This window comes from Puma concolor, chromosome B1 (assembly GCF_028749965.1).
Source record: "Puma concolor isolate L17-30 chromosome B1, mPumCon1.1.hap2, whole genome shotgun sequence".
NCBI classification, from domain to species: domain Eukaryota; kingdom Metazoa; phylum Chordata; class Mammalia; order Carnivora; family Felidae; genus Puma; species Puma concolor.
The window spans coordinates 172,480,723-172,499,877 of record NC_141670.1 but is presented as its reverse complement, the minus strand read 5'-3'; positions in this window follow the sequence as shown (position 1 = coordinate 172,499,877).

Sequence of the window (19,155 nt, the reverse complement as noted above, 5' to 3'; positions counted from 1 at the left end):
GGCCACCAGTTTGCAACCAATGACATCTTCTCTTTGCTTATCTATCTGCTACTACTAATTTGCTCTCCTACGTGTCATTTCCTTTGACAAACATATCAAGAAATGCCTAAGCAACATATTTACTTGCAGAGTTTCTTGAGTCATTCCGAGAAGGAAACTAATGAGTCATCAATCAGCTGGGTGTCTTGCTACAACTCCTACCACTTTGGGGCAGCATTATTTGTGTGTTGTCACCAAAGATGGCTATTTTCTAAACACCCACGTGCAGTGTTTTGCCGAACCATGCCCTTCCCCTTAATAGTTTCCTCCTTTCTTCTGAGTGACTCAAAAGGACAGCAAAGTGTGTGTACATGACAAAGTAGAATTTTTTCCTAAACTACTTTTTTTATAAAGTTTATGTATTTATTGGCGGGGAGGGGTGGGGGGAGGGCAGAGAGAGAAAGGGAGACAGAATCCCAAGCAGGCTCCATGCTATCAGCACAGCCCTATGCGGGGCTCGATCTTGCGAACCATCAGATCATGACCTGAGCCGAAATCAAGAGATGGACGCTTAACCGACTGAGCCACCCAGGCGCCCCTTTCCTCAAGTTCTTAAGCATCATTTCGTCAAATGTAGTTTTGCCAACATCGTTTTATCAAAAAGCATTTTTGGCATGTGAGAATATACCCCTATTTTATAGATGAGAGATGGAGGTGTAAGAGGAACAAGTGACTTATTCTGGATGTGTGTAAGATTTTATATCATTGTGTATTTCACCAGCTGTCCCCAATCCGGGTGATTTAAGTTCACCTCCTACCCAACTGTGCCTGGCTCTTGTGTCTGGGATCTCACGTGAGACCAACTAGGAGGACTTCTGAGCACAGGTGGAATTTGGCAGAATTTAGTCTACATTCAAATGGAAGGAGAACATTCTTTTTATAGTAAATTTGCACTTACAAAATTTTCAGATGGACCTGGAATTCCATTTTTATCCCCTAGGGTTTGATCTCTTTGAGAAGAGAGAATAAATCTGGCCCTTGTGACTTGACCTTGGGTATCTTGGTGTTTGCTGGAGTGGAGGCTAAAGAGTCTCTCTCCAGCCATCCACACTCCTGGCCAAAGCCCCAAAGGCCTCTACCCTGACACACAACACCTCCAAACCCTCTCTACCCTCCCCAAGTCTGCTTTCCAGAGCTGGGAAAAACACGTTTGTCCAGCCCAACCTTTGTTTCACAACTGGATCTCCACTTTCTCAAATTCAACAGAAAAGGCCTAAACAAAGGAAGGGCCTCTTTCTAACCACTCGGGTGGGGAGATGACCCTGAAGGCACACCGTGTTGATTCCTCTATCACAATATTATTTCCCTGCTTACAGAGTCACTGATACATTTAATCAAGACATTCCATTTTTTCAGCAGGAAAAAAGTCTATTTTCTTCACTGTCCACCAAAGGAGACAGAGAATTATTTCAGTGAGTCCCATTGGTTTAGAAAATACTGTGGCTAGAAAGTGACCAAAGTACATCTCTAGAAAATCCCATCAAACATTTTGTCAAGCACAGCACTCCTATGCTCTATGGGCCAGGCATTAATTACTATCCTGAGCTCTGTTCCTGGAGCATTCAACAGTTGCTCCGGATTCTATGAAAAGTTCTGATGATAATATTTCACGTTTTCTAATCCTGTGAAGACTGAGAAGCTACACCTTATTTGTATAATAGCACTCTGGGAAACAAGTGGAATGTTTGATTAGCTAAATGCAGAACGCCTATTCTGAGATGATCCAAGAAAGTTTGAAATGAAGGAAGAATCAAAATAATTTGCCTTACCAAACAGTAAAATTTACTATAAAGATAACAATAAACAAGGGCATATCTTGGGCAAGAATTAATAAACATTATAATTAACACAGCAAAGCATACGGCCCAGAAATAGGCCCAAATAAACATAAAAATGTTAGTGTATATTAATGATATCACAAATCAGTGGCTAAAGGAGAAACAATTAGTGAGTATCACCTCTTCACAACAAAATTAATTCCAGATGAATTAAAGTGTTAAGTGCAACAAAAATGCAAGAAAAGAAAGAATGGTAGGTTTAAATATGTTTAAATACATAATAAAAGGAATTTAAGCAAAATTTAAAAGTAATGAAAAACTGGGGGAAATATTTCCCAACAAATAAGTCAAAAGGTTAATATCTTCAACATACAAAGTCCTTTACAAATCAGTAGAAAATGGGCAAAAGGACATTAAAAAGCTGGACACAAAAGAACTCTAAATGGTCAGTAAACATGAAACAAATGTTTAACTGTACTTGTGATCAAAAAATGTAAATGAAAACAACAGTAAGACAAGACTCTCCCTACATCTCCCAAAATACACATTCAATTATATTAAGAATTGAAAACTTCTATATCACAAAAGTTTTATTTTTATTTTTTTATTCTTTTTTTTTTTTTAAGTTTATTTATTTTGAGAGGCGGGGGGCAAGCAGGGGGCTCTGTCAGTGCAGAGCCCGATACGGGGCCCCATTCCACGAACAGCGAAATCATAACCTGAGCCGAAATGAAGAGTCAGACACTTGACTGACTGAGCCACCCAGGTGCCCCACAGAAATAAAGTTTTTAAATTTTTTTTTTAACGTTTTATTTATTTTTGAGACAGAGAGAGACAGAGCATGAATGGGGGAGGGGCAGAGAGAGGGGGAGACACAGAATCAGAAGCAGGCTCCAGGCTCTGAGCCATCAGCCCAGAGCCCGATGCGGGGCTCGAGCTCACCGACCGCGAGATCGTGACCTGAGCTGAAGTCGGACGCTCAACCGACTGAGCCACGCAGGCGCCCCGAAATAAAGTTTTTAAATGTCTACAAGCCAAGAAAGGTTTTGCCACACGTACAACCAACAAAGAATTAGTATCCAAACTATATAAAGAACTTCAAAATTCGATAAGAAAAATACAAATAAGTGAATAAAAAAATGGACAAAAGACATGAATGGTGAGATCATAGAAAACATGAGCAGTAAAAAAAAAGCAAAAATATATTCAGTTTTATTAGGAAGGAAATGCAAATTATAACCATTATGAGATGCCATTTTGTACGCACCAAATTGATAAAAATCTAAAGCTTTGATGATACCCAGTGTTAGGATACGGAGCAGTATGAACTCCAACACTGCTGATAAAATGTGTATTACAAGGGCACCTGGGGGGCTCAGTCGGTTGAGCATCCAGCTTCGGCTCAGGTCACGATCTCATGCTTCGTGGGTTCAAGTCCCACATCAGACTCTGTGCTGACAGCTCAGAGCCTGGAGCCTGCTTCGGATTCTGTGTGTCTCCCTCCTTTGGATTCTGTGACCCTCCCCCACTCATGCTCTGTCTCCATCCCTCTTTCTCAAAAATAAACATTAAACAAATTTTAATGTATATTGGTAAAAGGTTAATATCCAAAATATATAAAGAACTTACACAACTCAACACCAAAAATAATCTGACTTAATAACGAGTGGAGAACCTGAATAAACATTTTCCCAAAGAAGACATGCAGATGGCCAACAGACACATTAAAAGATGCTCAACACCACTCATCATCAAGAAAACGAAAATCAAAACCACAATATCACCTCACACCTGTCAGAATGGTTAAAATCAACAACACTTAGAAACAAGTGTTGGTGAGAATGTGGAAAAAAAGAAACTCTCATGCACTGTGGGAAATGCAAATTGGTATAGTCACTGGAAAAGAGTATGGGAATTCCTCAAAAAATTAAAAATAGAGGGGCACATAGGTGGCTCAGTCCCAGGGTCATGGGATCAAGCCCATGTTAAGCTTGGGATTCTCTCTCTTCTGCCCCTCTCCTCCACTTACCGTTTCTCTCTCCCTAAAATAAAAATAAGAAGTCTAAAAACAATAAAAAATAGAACTAACATATGATCCAGTAATTCCACTACTGGATATTTACCCCAAAAAACAAAAAACACGAATTCAAAACAATACATTCACCCTATGTTTATTGCAGCTTTATTTATAATAGCAAAGATATGGAAGAAACCTAAGTGTCCATCAGTAAATAAATGGATATAGAAGATGTGTTTTATACACACACACACACACACACACACACACACACACACACACACTGGATTATTACTCAGCCATAAAAAAAGAATGACATCTTGCCATTTGCAACAACATGGACTGACCTAAAGTGAAATAAGTCAGCTAGAGAAAGACAAGTACTATATGACCTCACTTATATATGTTATTTAAGAAAAAAAAAAAACCCACAAATGAACAAAGAAAGAAAAAAAGAGACAAACAAACAAAAACCCCTTAAATACAAGGAACAAATTGGTGGTTGCCAGACGGGAAGTGGGGGGCGGAGGGTGAAATAGACTTTTTTAAAGAGAATGTATATTGGTAAATAATTCTGCATTAAATAGTGAAGTTGCATTAAATAGTGAAGTCATACCCCTTAATGTAGCATTTTCACTTCTGGAACATAATACCTTAGCCTAGACTCTAAAGAAGCTCAAAAAACTCTCACGGATGTCCTCCCTGAGACATGTTTAAGAATGTCCCTCACAGCACTGTTTGGATACAAATTACGGCATCTCATTTTAGCAGTGAAAAAAATGAGTCAGCTATAATGTACATACTTACATCTAGATGAATCTCAGAAAAAATAATAGGCTAAAATAACAAGACACCAAATATGACATACATTACGACACCATTGATATGAAGCACAAAGACAATGGAAAATTAACTATTATAGCCTCCTGGGAGGGGTACCTAATATGTGATAAAAAAGTAAAGCAAAGGAATAATACAAAAGTCAGGATTTGCAGTCAGAGGAGGGAAATGCTGTCAAGAAGGGCACATTAGGAGTAGCAACTTTATTGCCTTTTTATTTTCTGTCATTCATTCATAAGTTCTGTTTTGAGTACCTTCGGCCTTACGAGATATTCCCAAGCTGCTTTTTATTTTTTTTTATATATTTTTTATTTTTTTTAAATTTTTTTTTTCAACGTTTATTTATTTTTTGGGGGGACAGAGAGAGACAGAGCATGAACGGGGGAGGGGCAGAGAGAGAGGGAGACACAGAATCGGAAACAGGCTCCAGGCTCTGAGCCATCAGCTCAGAGCCTGATGCGGGGCTCCAACTCACGGACCGTGAGATCGTGACCTGGCTGAAGTCGGACGCTTAACCGACTGCGCCACACAGGCGCCCCTTTATATATTTTTTAAATATATTTATTTATTTATTTTGATTTACATCCATTAGTTAGCATATAGTGCAATAATGATTTCAGGAGTAGAATCCAGTGATTCATCCCCTTTGTATAACACCCAGTGCTCATCCCAACAAGTGTCCTCTTTAATGCCTCTTACCCATTTAGCCCATCCCCCCTCCCACACCCCCCCCCAGCAACCCTCAGTTTGTTGTCTATATTTAAGAGTCTCTTATGTTTTGTCCCCCTCCCTGTTTTTATTTTATTTTTGCTTCCCTTCCCTTATGCTCATCTGTTCTGTATCTTAAATTCCACATGAGTGAAGTCATTTGATATTTGTCTTTCTCTGACTAATTTCACTTAGTATAATACACTCTAGTTCCACCCATGTTGTTGAAAATGGCAAGATTTCATTCCTTTTGATTGCCGAGTAATACTCCATTACATATATATACCACATCTCCTTTACTCATTCATCTGTCGATGGACATTTGGGCTCTTTCCATACGTGGGCTATTGTCGATAGTGCTGCTATAAACATTGGGGTGCATGTGTCCCTTCGAAATAGCACCCTGTATCCTTTGGATAAATGCCTACTAGTGCAATTGCTGGGTCGTAGGGTAGCTCTATTTTTAATTTTTTGAGGAATGTCCATACTGTTTTCCAGAGTGCCTGCACCACCTTGCCTTGCCACCAACAATGCAAAAGAGATCCTCTTTCTCCACATCCTTGCCAACATCTGTTGTTGCTTGAGTTGTTAATTTTAGCCATTCTGACAGGTGTAAGATGGTATCTCATTGTGGTTTTGATTTGTATTTCCCTGATGATGAGTGATGAGCATTTTTTCACATGTCTGTTAGCCATCGGGATGTCTTCTTTGGAAAAGAGTCTATTCATGTCTTCTGCCCATTTCTTCACTGGATTGTTTGTTTTTTGGGTGTTGAGTTTGATAAGTTCTTTATAGATTTTGAGTACTAACCCCTTTATCTGGTATGTCATTGGCAAATATCTTCTCCCATTCCACTGATTGCCTTTTAGTTTTGCTGACTGTTTCCTTCGCTGTGCGGAAGATTTTTATCTTGATGAGGTCCCAATAGTTCATTTTTGCTTTTGTTTCCTTGCCTCCGGAGACTTGTTGAGTAAGAAGTTGCTGCGACCAAGGTCAAAGGGGTTTTTGCCTGCTTTCTCCTCTAGGGTTTTGATGACTTCCTATCTTACGTTTAGGACTTTCATCCATTTTGAGTTTATGTTTGTGTCTGGTGTAAGAAAGTGGCCCAGGTTCATTCTTCTGCAGGTTGCTGTCCAGTTTTCCCAACACTATTTGCTGAAGAGACTGCCTTTATTCCATTAGATAGTCTTTCCCGCTTTGTCAAAGATAAGTTGGCCATACATTTGTGTCTATTTCTGGGTTCTCTATTCTGTTCCACTGATCTGTTTTTTGTGCCAGTACCATACTGTCTTATGATTACAGCTTTATAATACAGCTTGAAGTCCAAAACTGTGATGCTTCCAGCTTTGTTGTTTTGTTTGTTTTTTTTTTCAGGATTGCTTTGGCATTCGGGGTCTTTTCTGGTTCCATACAAATTTCAGGATTATTTGTTCAAGCTTTGTGAAGAATGTTGGTGCTATTTTGATAGGGATTGCATTGAATATGTAGATTGCTTTAGGTAGTATCAACATTTTAACAATATTTGTTCTTCCTATACAGGAGCATGGAATATTTTTCCATTTTGCGTGTGTGTCTTTCATAAGATTTCTATAGTTTTCAGTGTATAGATTTTTCACCTCTTTGGTCAGGTTTATTCCTAGATATTTTATGGTTTTTCGTGCAATTGTAAATGAGATTGATACCTTGATTTCTCTTTCTGTTGCTTCATTATTGGTGTATAGAAATGCAACTGATTTCTGTGCATTGATTTTATATCCTGCAACTTCGCTAAATTCATGGATCAGTTCTAGCAGTTTTTTTGGTGGAATCTTTTGGGTTTTCCCTATAGAGTATTATGTCATCTGCAAAGAGTGAAAGTTTGACTTCCTCTTTGCTGATTTAGATGCATTTTATTTCTTTGTGTTGTCTGATTGCTGAGGCTAGGACTTCCAATACTATGTTGAATAACAGTGGTGAGAATGGACCTCCCTGTCTTGTTCCTGACCTTAGGGGGAAAGCTCTCGGTTTTTCCCCATTGAGGATGATATTAGCAGTGGGTCTTTTGTATATGGCTTTTATGATTTTGAGGTATGCTCCTTCTATCCCTACTTTCTTGGGGGTTTTTATCAGGAAAGGATGCTGTATTTTGTCAAATGCTTTCTCTGCATCTATTGAGAGGATCATGTGGTTCTTGTCCTTTCTTTTATTAATGTGATGTATCACATTGATTGATTTGCGAATATTGAACCAGCCCTGCATCCCAGGTATAAATCCCACTTGATCATGGTGAATAATTCTTTTAATGTATTGTTGAATCCAGTTTATAATATGAAAAAATATGAACGTTACAAAATATAGAAAGCAAGCCTTCTTCTACATCCACACCAGATAAGAGAGTTTATTAGAATTTATTCAGTTAAAAAATTCTACAAAGAAATGTAGTCTCAGCTTAAACAAAGAGAGAATTCATCTGGGTATTGAGAATTTTTGCATCCATGTTCATCAGGGAAATTGGTCTCTAGTTCTTTTTAGTGAGGTCTTTGGTTTTGGAATCAAGGTAATGCTGGTCTCATAGAATGAGCTAAACTGCTTTTAAAGTGATTGTTTCAAGGGATTCCTGGGGGCTCAGTCATTTGAGCATCCGACTTCAGCTCAGGTCATGATCTCGCTGTCCGTGAGTTCAAGCCCCGGGTCAGGCTCTGTGCTGGCAATTCAGAGCCTGCAGCCTATTCCAGATTCTGTGTCTCCCTCTCTCTCTGTCCCTCCCCGACTCATGCTCTGTTTCTCTCTCTCTCTCTCTCTCTCTCTCTCTCTCTCTGTCAAAAATAAAATAAACATTAAAGTAATTAAAAATAATTAAAAATTAAAAAAAATAAAGTGACTGTTTCAAGTACTCTGATAACAATATGTGGAAGATCCATTCCCCCACCATGCCCAAAACTCACTATGTCAGGCTTCATTTTTGCCTGTTGGCTGGAAGGGAAGTGGTGCTTCATTGTTTTGATTAGTATTCCCCCAACTACTGGTGAAACTGAGCATATTTTCATCTTTATTGAATGGTTTAGTTTCCCTTCTGTGAGTTGCCTGTTAATTTCTTTTGCCAATTTTCTTATTGAATTGCTGTTTTTTTTATATTACTTTTTAGGGGTTTTGTGAATATTCTAGATCCTACTCCTTTATCAACCACATGCATTGCAAATGCTTCTCTCAATCTGTGGCTTGTCTCATCAATTTTTTTTTTTTTTTTTTTTTACTGAAAGATCACCTTTATTACTGATAAAATTTGAACAATATATCTTTTTTTTTATTTATATATGAAATTTATTGTCAAATTGGTTTCCATACAACACCCAGTGCTCATCCCAAAAGGTGCCCTCCTCAATACCCATCACCCACCCTCTCCTCCCTCCCACCCCGCATCAACCCTTAGTTTGTTCTCAGTTCTCAACAGTCTCTTATGCTTTGGCTCTCTCCCACTCTAACCTCTTTTTTTTTTTTTTTCCTTCCCCTCCCCCATGGGTTCCTGTTAAGTTTCTAAGGATCCACATAAGAGTGAAACCATATGGTATCTGTCTTTCTCTGTATGGCTTATTTCACTTAGCATCACACTCTCCAGTTCCATCCACGTTGCTACAAAAGGCCATATTTCATTTTTTCTCATTGCCACGTAGTATTCCATTGTGTATATAAACCACAATTTCTTTATCCATTCATCAGTTGATGGACATTTAGGCTCTTTCCATAATTTGGCTATTGTTGAGAGTGCTGCTATGAACATTGGGGTACAAGTGCCCCTATGCATCAGTACTCCTGTGTCCCTTGGATAAATTCCTAGCAGTGCTATTGCTGGGTCATAGGGTAGGTCTATTTTTAATTTTCTGAGGAACCTCCACACTGCTTTCCAGAGCGGCTGCACCAATTTGCATTCCCACCAACAGTGCAAGAGGGTTCCCGTTTCTCCACATCCTCTCCAGCATCTATAAGTCTCCTGATTTGTTCATTTTGGCCACTCTGACTGGTGTGAGGTGATACCTGAGGTGGTTTTGATTTGTATTTCCCTGATAAGGAGCGACGCTGAACATCTTTTCATGTGCCTGTTGGCCATCCGGATGTCTTCTTTAGAGAAGTGTCTATTCATGTTTTCTGCCCATTTCTTCACTGGGTTATTTGCTTTTCGGGTGTGGAGTTTGGTGAGCTCTTTATAGATTTTGGATACTAGCCCTTTGTCCGATATGTCATTTGCAAATATCTTTTCCCATTCCGTTGGTTGCCTTTTAGTTTTGTTGGTTGTTTCCTTTGCTGTGCAGAAGCTTTTTATCTTCATAAGGTCCCAGGAATTCACTTTTGCTTTTAATTCCCTTGCCTTTGGGGATGTGTCGAGGAAGAGATTGCTACGGCTGAGGTCAGAGAGGTCTTTTCCTGCTTTCTCCTCTAAGGTTTTGATGGTTTCCTGTCTCACATTCAGGTCCTTTATCCATTTTGAGTTTATTTTTGTGAATGGTGTGAGAAAGTGCTCTAGTTTCAACCTTCTGCATGTTGCTGTCCAGTTCTCCCAGCACCATTTGTTAAAGAGACTGCCTTTTTTCCATTGGATGTTCTTTCCTGCTTTGTCAAAGATGAGTTGGCCATACGTTTGTGGGTCTAGTTCTGGGGTTTCTATTCTATTCCATTGGTATGTGTCTGTTTTTGTGCCAATACCATGCTGTCTTGATGATGACAGCTTTGTAGTAGAGGCTAAAGTCTGGGATTGTGATGCCTCCTGCTTTGGTCTTCTTCTTCAAAATTACTTTGGCTATTCGGGGCCTTTTGTGGTTCCATATGAATTTTAGGATTGCTTGTTCTAGTTTCGAGAAGAATGCTGGTGCAATTTTGATTGGGATGGCATTGAATGTGTAGATAGCTTTGGGTAGTATTGACATTTTGACAATATTTATTCTTCCAATCCATGAGCAGGGAATGTCTTTCCATTTCTTCATATCTTCTTCAATTACCTTCATAAGCTTTCTATAGTTTTCAGCATACAGATCCTTTACATCTTTGGTTAGATTTATTCCTAGGTATTTTATGCTTCTTGGTGCAATTGTGAATGGGATCAGTTTCTTTATTTGTCTTTCTGTTGCTTCATTGTTAGTGTATAAGAATGCAACTGATTTCTGTACATTGATTTTGTATCCTGCAACTTTGCTGAATTCATGTATCAGTTCTAGCAGACTTTTGGTGGAATCTATCGGATTTTCCATGTATAATATCATGTCATCTGCAAAAAGCGAAAGCTTGACTTCATCTTTGCCAATTTTGACGCCTTTGATTTCCTTTTGTTGTCTGATTGCTGATGCTAGAACTTCCAGCACTATGTTAAACAACAGCGGTGAGAGTGGGCATCCCTGTCGTGTTCCTGATCTCAGGGAAAAAGCTCTCAGTTTTTCCCCATTGAGGATGATGTTAGCTGTGGGCTTTTCATAAATGGCTTTTATGATCTTTAAGTATGTTCCTTCTATCCCGACTTTCTCAAGGGTTTTTATTAAGAAAGGGTGCTGGATTTTGTCAAAGGCCTTTTCTGCATCGATTGACAGGATCATATGGTTTTTCCCTTTTTTTTTGTTAATGTGATGTATCACGTTGATTGATTTGCGAATGTTGAACCAGCCCTGCATCCCAGGCATGAATCCCACTTGATCATGGTGAATAATTCTTTTTATATGCCGTTGAATTCGATTTGCTAGTATCTTATTGAGAATTTTTGCATCCATATTCATCAGGGATATTGGCCTGTAGTTCTCTTTTTTTACTGGGTCTCTGTCTGGTTTAGGAATCAAAGTAATACTGGCTTCATAGAATGAGTCTGGAAGTTTTCCTTCCCTTTCTATTTCTTGGAATAGCTTGAGAAGGATAGGTATTATCTCTGCTTTAAACGTCTGGTAGAACTCCCCTGGGAAGCCATCTGGTCCTGGACTCTTATTTGTTGGGAGATTTTTGATAACCGACTCAATTTCTTCGCTGGTTATGGGTCTGTTCAAGCTTTCTATTTCCTCCTGATTGAGTTTTGGAAGAGTGTGGGTGTTCAGGAATTTGTCCATTTCTTCCAGGTTGTCCAATTTGTTGGCATATAATTTTTCATAGTATTCCCTGATAATTGTTTGTATCTCTGAGGGATTGGTTGTAATCATTCCATTTTCATTCATGATTTTATCTATTTGGGTCATCTCCCTTTTCTTTTTGAGAAGCCTGGCTAGAGGTTTGTCAATTTTGTTTATTTTTTCAAAAAACCAACTCTTGGTTTCATTGATCTGCTCTACAGTTTTTTTAGATTCTATATTGTTTATTTCTGCTCTGATCTTTATTATTTCTCTTCTTCTGCTGGGTTTAGGCTGCCTTTGCTGTTCTGCTTCTATTTCCTTTAGGTGTGCTGTTAGATTTTGTATTTGGGATTTTTCTTGTTTCTTGAGATAGGCCTGGATTGCAATGTATTTTCCTCTCAGGACTGCCTTTGCTGCGTCCCAACGCGTTTGGATTGTTGTATTTTCATTTTCGTTTGTTTCCATATATTTTTTAATTTCTTCTCGAATTGCCTGGTTGACCCACTCATTCGTTAGTAGGGTGTTCTTTAACCTCCATGCTTTTGGAGGTTTTCCAGACTTTTTTCTGTGGTTGATTTCAAGCTTCATAGCATTGTGGTCTGAAAGTATGCATGGTATGATTTCAATTCTTGTAAACTTATGAAGGGCTGTTTTGTGACCCAGTATATGATCTATCTTGGAGAATGTTCCATGTGCACTCGAGAAGAAAGTATATTCTCTTGCTTTGGGATGCAGAGTTCTAAATATATCTGTCAAGTCCATCTGATCCAATGTCTCATTCAGGGCCCTCGTTTCTTTATTGACCGTGTGTCTAGATGATCTATCCATTTCTGTAAGTGGGGTGTTAAAGTCCCCTGCAATTACCACATTCTTATCAATAAGGTTGCTTCTGTTTATGAGTAATTGTTTTATATATTTGGGCGCTCCGGTATTCGGCGCATAGACATTTATAATTGTTAGCTCTTCCTGATGGATAGACCCTGTCACTATTATATAATGGCCTTCTTCATCTCTTGTTACAGCCTTTAATTTAAAGTCTAGTTTGTCTGATATAAGTATGGCTACTCCAGCTTTCTTTTGGCTTCCAGTAGCATGATAAATAGTTCTCCATCCCCTCACTCTCAATCTAAAGGTGTCCTCAGGTCTAAAATGAGTCTCTTGTAGACAGCAAATAGATGGGTCTTGTTTTTTTATCCATTCTGATACCCTATGTCTTTTGGTTGGCGCATTTAATCCATTTACATTCAGTGTTATTATAGAAAGATATGGGTTTAGAGTCATTGTGATGTCTGTATGTTTTATGCTTGTAGTGATGTCTCTGGTACTTTGTCTCACAGGGTCCCCCTTAGGATCTCTTGTAGGGCTGGTTTAGTGGTGACAAATTCCTTCAGTTTTTGTTTGTTTGGGAAGACCTTTATCTCTCCTTCTATTCTAAATGACAGACTTGCTGGATAAAGGATTCTCGGCTGCATATTTTTTCTGTCTAGCACACTGAAAATCTCGTGCCAATTCTTTCTGGCCTGCCAAGTTTCAAAAGAGAGATCAGTCACGAGTCTTATAGGTCTCCCTTTATATGTGAGGGCACGTTTACCCCTTGCTGCTTTCAGAATTTTCTCTTTATCCTTGTATTTTGCCAGTTTCACTATGATATGTCGTGCAGAAGATCGATTCAAGTTACGTCTGAAGGGAGTTCTCTGTGCCTCTTGGATTTCAATGCCTTTTTCCTTCCCCAGTTCAGGGAAGTTCTCAGCTATTATTTCTTCAAGTACCCCTTCAGCACCTTTCCCTCTCTCTTCCTCCTCTGGGATACCAATTATGCGTATATTATTTCTTTTTAGTGTATCACTTAGTTCTCTAATTTTCCCCTCATACTCCTGGATTTTTTTATCTCTCTTTTTCTCAGCTTCCTCTTTTTCCATAACTTTATCTTCTAGTTCACCTATTCTCTCCTCTGCCTCTTCAATCCGAGCCGTGGTGGTTTCCATTTTGTTATGCATTTCGTTTAAAGCGTTTTTCAGCTCCTCGTGACTGTTCCTTAGTCCCTTGATCTCTGTAGCAAGAGATTCTCTGCTGTCAGCTATACTGTTTTCAAGCCCAGCGATTAATTTTATGACTATTATTCTAAATTCACTTTCTGTTACATTATTTAAATCCTTTTTGATCAGCTCATTAGCTGTTGTTATTTCCTGGAGATTCTTCTGAGGGGAATTCTTCCGCTTGGTCATTTTGGATAGTCCCTGGCGTGGTGAGGACCTGCAGGGCACTTCCCCTGTGCTGTGGTGTATAACTGGAGTTGGTGGGCGGAGCCGCAGTCAGACCTGATGTCTTCCCCCAGCCCACCGCTGTGTCCACAGTCAGACTGGTGTGTGCCTTCTCTTCCCCTCTCCTAGGGGCAGGATTCACTGTGGGGTGGGGTGGCCTGTCTGGACTACTTGCACACTGCCAGGCTTGTGATGCTGGGGATCTGGCGTCTTAGCTGGGGTGGGTAGGCAAGGTGCACAGGGGCAGGAGGGGCAGGCTTAGCTTGCTTCTCCTTAGGTGATCCACTTCAGGAGGGGCCCTGTGGCAGCAGGAGGGAGTCAGATCCGCTGCCGGAGGTTTGGCTCCGCAGAAGCGCAGAGTTGGGTGTTTGCGCGGAGCGAGCAAGTTCCCTGGCAGGAACTGGTTCTCTTTGGGATTTTGGCTGGGGGATGGGCGGGGGAGATGGCGCTGGCGAGCGCCTTTGTTCCCCACCAAACTGAGCTCTGTCGTCCGGGGGCTCAGCAGCTCTCCTTCCCTTTGTCCTCCAGCCTTCCCGCTTTCTGAGCAGAGCTGTTAACTTATGACCTCCCAGCCACTAAGTCACGCTTGCTGTCGGAACACAGCCCTTCAGGCCCCTCCGCTTTTTGCAAGCCAGACTCGGGGGCTCTGCTTGGCCGGCGAGCCGCCCCTCCGCCCCGGCTCCCTCCCGCCAGTCCGTGGAGCGCGCACCGCCTCGCCGCCCTTCCTACCCTCTTCCGTGGGCCTCTCGTCTGCGCTTGGCTCCGGCGACTCCGTTCTGCTAATCCTCTGCGGTTTTCTGGGTTATTTAGGCAGGTGTAGGTGGAATCTAAGTGATCGGCAGGACGCGCGGTGAGCCCAGCGTCCTCCTACGCCGCCATCTTCCCTCTCCCTCTCATCAATTTTATCATGTCTTTCAACAGCCACTTCTTAACTTGACATAGTAAATATATGAATATTTGTATAGGTTTTGTGCTTCCTGAGTCTCACTTCAGAAATCTTTGACTACTCCAATTCTATAAAGATATACTGATACCTACTCTTAAAATTTGTTTAAGTTTTGAATTTCACATTTGGATCTTAAGTAAATTCTTTTTCCCTTTGGATAGTCTATTTTCCCAGAACCACTTATTACTCATCCTTTGTTTGCTGATTTGTAATATCACTTCTGTGAGAGACTGTTTTGCATAAGCCTGAGAGTCTGTTATTCCATTCCATTGGTCTGTCTAGCCCTACACCAATATCATTCTTAATTACTATATTTTTATATTAAGCCTTGATCTATGGAAGGGCAAATTTCCTTCTTTTCTCAAAACTGTCTTAGCCACTTTACTCCTCCATATGAATTTTAGGTTAAGCTGTAAAGCTTCTCTAAATTGCCTCTTGGGATTTTGATCAAAATCAAACTTCATAGACTATAATTTTCTAGTTGGTTTTGTTAGTATACAAAAATGCCATCTTTTTAATGTTACTCTTGGGCCAGCAACTTTGTGGGACCCTCTTATTGGTTGTAACACATTGTTTGTCATTTCTCTTGGATTTTTTATGTAGTCAATCATCATCTACAAAAAAAAAAAAAAGGATTTTTGCGTCTCTTTCCAATTACGTCTTCATTTTTTCATTGTTATCACATTTTTTAAAATAATTTTTTTAATGTTTATTTACTTTTGAATGAGAGAGATAGAGCATGAGCAGGGGAAGGGCAGAGAGAGAGACAGAGACACAGAATCTGAAGCAGGGTCCAGGCTCTGAGCTGTCAGCACAGAGCCCAACACAGGGCTTGAACTCAGGAATAGCGAGATCATAACCTAGGCCGAAGTCAGACTCTTAACCAACTGAGGCACCCAGGTACCCCTTGTTATTGCATCGTTAAGATGACTAGTAAACACTGATAATGAGTATACTTGTCTTACATTGCTATTTTCTAAATTATTTCACTTTTAAATTTCATTTATTTTTAATATTCATTACTGTAATATACAATGCTATATTGGTTTCAGGTGTATAGCATGGTGATTTGGCAATTCTATATATTATTCAATGTATCCCATGATAAGTGTAGTCACTATCTGTCTCCGTATGTTATTACAATATTATTAACTATAGTCCCTGTCTTTTGTACTGTTGTACTAAAATCACATCGTTATTTATATTGGCAAAACAGCTAGAAAACATTCTAGATACCTAGCAATAGGGAAATAGTTGTGAAGATTGTGGTACATCATTATAATGCCATTCTGCCATTGAAAAATTACATTTGCAAAAACATTTCATTTAAATTATTAAAACTGCTGACACTAAAATGCTGCATTAAAAAGCCATGAGGGGCGCCTGGGTGGCTCAGCTGGTTAAGTGTCCAACTTCAGCTCAGGTCATAATCTTGTAGTTCATGAGTTCAAGCCCCACATCAGGCTTGCTGCTCTCAGCACGGAGCCAGCTTCCCAGCTTCTGTCCCTGACTCCCTGCCCCTCCCCCACGCTCTCTCTCAAAAATAAACATTTTTTAAATTAAAAAAAATAAAAATAAAAACCCATGATATCTAATGATACACATTATGATTCAAATTTTATATGTAAAATGTATTATATATTGTGTGTTTTGTATTGTATATGAAACCCAAGTGTCCCCAGTGTTCAAGACTTACAGGACTGAGTTTCCCCCATAATATCCAACTGTAAATCCACACCCAATCCTACAGGGCTTTGGGAAGTCTAGTCCCCTCTGTGGTTATTTATGATGATCTTTGGCATGGCCCGGTTGTTGTTTTCCACCTTCCATGCTTGGCTGTTCCGCAGGCTTCTTCTTCAGTAAATGTGTCATTCTTTTGATACTTAAGCCCCAAACATGGACACAATCCGTCGTTTGTTTATTCTTCAGACACCAGCTAACAGAGGGCTCTTGTGGTTTAATAAACTTAAATATGGCTTAAGCATAGCATAGCCAAGTTAAAAGGCAAGAAAGAAATATACCAAATTATACTTCATGTGTCATTGCTCTTAAAATCCATTGGCTGCACCTGTTCACAGGGAGCGATGTCTTTCCTTCCTCTTTACCTATGGCCTCTGGCCAGCTGCTGTATGAAAGACACACCCAACTAGAGTTGGCTCTTCCTCTCTCTCTCTTCCCCTCATTCCCCATTCCTGCCACTTGGCGTGCACCCTTATCTATGAACATGCCAGAGGAATCCGATGAAGCCAGCTGTTGTCATGATGATTTCCTAGGGCTATTCTCAGTCCACAATGAAGACAGCCTTACCTTACTACATGTCTCAGTTAACATCTCAGTCTAAAGAAGGAACACAGACTCTGGAGTTGGAAACGTCCAGGTTCAGAGTCCAGCTCCATCACTTCCTACTCATGACCTTGGGCAAGTTATTTATCCTCTCTGTGCCTTGGAGATGAGGCATAATAAAACATACCACACAGTGTTATTGTGAGGATTGACTAGGATAATGTATTTAAAACAGGACATATTCTAGCATATAAAAAGTGTTCACAGTTTCCGTTAGCATCAGGATCGCCATGTTGTTGGTATAATACGGTACAAGTTGTAGCAGAATTATTCTACCAATATTCAGGGCTACAGTAGGAAAAACTCCTGCTGAACTTGTATCTCTATGGCTAGACAGGCTTACCAGTGTAGCTCTGCTGAGAGAAGACAGTCTACCCCCAAAATAAACTCTAGCTTACCTCACTAGGTCCACAAAGAGTACAGAAATACTCTCAGACTTTTGTGCAAAATAAATACCTACCAACTCAAAAGGAAATAAAACACTGAAAGAGATAAACCAAAATACTGACAGCAGTTACTTCTGATTAATGAGATCATGATTTTTATTCTCTCTGCATGCTCTCGTGTGTTTTGCCCACGCTGACCATCAACTGCATATGAAAAAATTGTCATATGAAAAAATAAGAACATTACGAAATATAGAAAGCAAGCCTTCTTCTACATCCACACCAGATAAGACAGTTTATTAGAATTTATTCAATTACAAAATTCTACAATGAAATGTAGTCTCAGCTTAAACAAAGAGAGAATTCATCTGGGTATTTCATCCTGGCAGAGCCTTGCCATCGTGTGACCATGGAGCTGTTCTGGGAGTGGCCTGTGAGCTTTTCAGCTGCAGTCCCTTCGTGCAGTAATTAGAATTCTGTTCCCTTGGGGCTGACTCAGATCTTAGCATGCACTTGTAGCTGATTCCAGACCCTCATCTCCTTTTACAGCTTACGTGTGCAGCGTTCACCCTTGCCTTCAAAGTGGGTTGGAAAAAATGCTTCCATAAACGTATGTCAGTTGTCTAAAGCCACCATGTTACCACTTGCCAAGTTTATTATGACCACGTATTTACATAGCAAAATGTGCTTTAAGATGGGGAAAAGGATCCAGATAGAGGTTAATGGCAAATGTCCTTCTGCCCTCAGAAATATGACAATTAAGATGAATCGGAGGCTTCTGATTCTGAATCCGATCTGCTCTCCTTGAGAAAATAGCTTCAGGGCCTTTTTCCATCCTACTACTCCTTGGGGAAAAAATGGCAAAGCTTTTCTTACTGGGTTCTGTCATGGAATAGAATCCTAGAAACATCTAATAACAAAGGCTGACAAAAGATGGTCAGATTAAATAGAGTCCCAGAAAACGTGGTAATTTGACATGAATGAGCATTTCCTAAAGTGTGTTCCTCAGATGTATTATACGAAATGCTCTTGAAGCAAAGAATTCCATGGTCAAAGATGTGTGGAAAGTACTGCATATCCTTTTTCTTAGAGATATAGAATGCATATTAAAGGCCTGAGCAATTCTGAAGTAGTCCCATTTGAATGTGCTAAATCCACATTTTCCTAAATATATTTCACCAAGAAACTCGATTCCTGACTCTTCTCACAAATCTTTTAGCACTTGGGTTCCACAGAATACACTTTGGGAGATATTAATTGAACAACTGATACATTTGGGAAATCAGACAAGTACCTTGATAATGGTCCAATATGTTTTTTTAATTCTTGGGCCACTTTTTAATTCTTAACGTCCAATCTCAAGAATGGCAACAATAAATACAACTGGGATACTTCCTGCCTGGAACTATGGAAGTAGGAAGTGACATCCATGAGAGGGAGGGGCCAGGGCAGCTGTGGGAATTGTTGGAATCATTAGCACTTTTTATTCAGGGGACTCATTCTAAGAGAGTTCCAGTGGAAAGTAGTGCTTTCATTAGGAACTCTGTCAAGAAAATGGTTGAAGTATTCCTTTCTCAGTGCAGGAATAATAATTTCTCAAGTACAAGGTTTGTAATATGTCGAGTTGAATATTGAAGAAAAGAGTACTTGCCCTATCAAACATGTCCTTCTCTCTCCTTGCTTCCCCCAGCACTCAGGAGAAAAAGCTCAAAAACTAGTATCCAAGGATCTCAAGCATTACCCCTTGTCCTGAGGGCCGGTGGGCCCTAGAACATCCCATC